This window comes from Mastomys coucha, unplaced genomic scaffold, assembly GCF_008632895.1.
Source record: "Mastomys coucha isolate ucsf_1 unplaced genomic scaffold, UCSF_Mcou_1 pScaffold13, whole genome shotgun sequence".
NCBI lineage: Eukaryota > Metazoa > Chordata > Mammalia > Rodentia > Muridae > Mastomys > Mastomys coucha.
Window position 1 is genome coordinate 8088566 of NW_022196895.1, and position 2085 is coordinate 8090650.

Sequence of the window (2085 nt, forward strand, 5' to 3'; positions counted from 1 at the left end):
GCTGTTTTCAGACACCCCAGAAGAGGCATCTGATCTCATTACGGATGGTTGTGAGCCACCATGTGGTTGCTGGGAATTGAACTCAGGACCTCTGGGAGAGCAGTCAGTGCTCTTAACCGCTGAGCCATCTCCCCAGCAACAATTACTTTTCCTTAATATCTCTCAATATGAAAATTAATATTACCTACATATCCTAATTGATTGAAATCCAAAAATATGAGGAATTAGAAATTTGTTGACTGTCACCCAATGGAGTCTCTAATTCGGTAATTGGAGAAATAGTTCCAATATTGTACAATCCATATATACTTTCTGTTTGTTTGTTCGTGACAGTGTCTTGCTGTGTACCACATAATGGTCTTGAAATCATGCTTCTCCTATCTCAGCCTCTTTATTAGTAGGATTGTTTATTTCAAGTTTGTACACTATACTATGGTTTTCAGAACATCTTACATATTTTGAAATTATTTATAAAGCCAAAAGAAACGTAGACAATTAACTTGGGAGGTGGCTTGTAAGAGAACAACAAAGAGTGAGACCGAATGCTTTGCTTGACTTGTAACTCTTGTATCAAGTTTGAAGAAGAGGACTTTATAAGTTACTCTTTCTCTGAGATAAATGCTTTTCCAAATTATCACAGCCAATGAACCAGATTCTTAGCCTCACCTAATATCTGTGCCACCCTCCAAGCAGAACCATTGTTTAATGAAGAAATAGTTGGTGAATGACTTTATGGATAGACCATCTTAATACACACACCATTTCTTATATTTTTGGTTGTGAGCCTAGCCTTTAACGGCTGAGCCATCTCTCCAGCCCACACACACCATTTCTTAAATGAATGTTAAGTAACCTGTTCTCTGTGGGCTGAGAATAAAGTCACTCACTCAAGTCAAATAGCTTTGACCATAGCAGGAAGTCTGTATCCAAAAATTGTGCCTATAGTTCATTCCTTGGTGCAGCAGAACTGTCAACTCTCAGCTTAGCAACAATGGAGGTAATGTGATGTGAGGGTCATTGAAGTACAGCCTTATTACAATGAACTCCAATGTCTAAAAATTGTTCTTATTTTGGGCTTGTATCACAGTAAGAGCCAAAATTTTAAACTCTACTAAATACAAAACAAACAAACAAACAAAAACACTTTATATATTTATGTTCATTTAAAAATTACTAGTAGTGATGTATTATTTTAAAATATACAGTTAATACATTTGGAGTTATTTAAAATTTATATTGAGAAAAATGTATGTATTTTCAGTATTGCTGTAGACAAGCATCTACATAAAACTGCTAAATTGATCGTTGTTTTATATCAAACAACTTTTATAATACTCATTTTTATTGTTATAATAGTTCATAAATTTTAAAGAATATGACAAAAAGGGTATTGTAGGTATTGAAGGGGGGTCTCTGGGAGGAGTTGGGGTACAAAAGGGAAACAAGAATGTGATTTAATTCTATTTATTTACTTAAAATATGTTTTTAAATGTTAACAAATTCAGATAAATTGAAATCATGTATCTTTTCTCATCATAATGCAATAAAACTTAAATCAATAAAAAAATAATTGCTCACATGGATTACATGTTGAAATGACATTTTGGATATACCATGTTAAACAAAATTATTAAAATTAATTTTACCCACGTTTCTCTCTTCACTTTTCTTACAAAACTGCAAGAAAAAGAATTAAGTTCCACTAGTGTCTGTCACAGGTTTCCCCCCACTGGCGTCAGCCTGGGCAGCCTCTTCTGGAGAACTAGCCGGTCACAGCCAGCGCCGGTCACAGTCAGCACGTGCTGGTTTGCGCCATTCCTGGGGTGGACTGACCCTCTCCGGTGCCCAGGACCAGCGGGTTTTCCTGTTTGCCTTTTTGAACTCTGTTTTCTCTGCGCCTTGGAGAGCCAGGGGCTGTGATGTCACTGTATAAACAGAGGGAAGGGTGGGGGCGAAAGCGATGGAGACGAGGGTGGAGGAGGCTGGGCTGGAGGATGGGGGTGGGGAGGGAGATGGTAAAAAGTGGCTTGGTCTAGAGTGCTGGGATGGCCAGGGACTTTGTCCTTCGTGGTTAGGAAGCAGAGG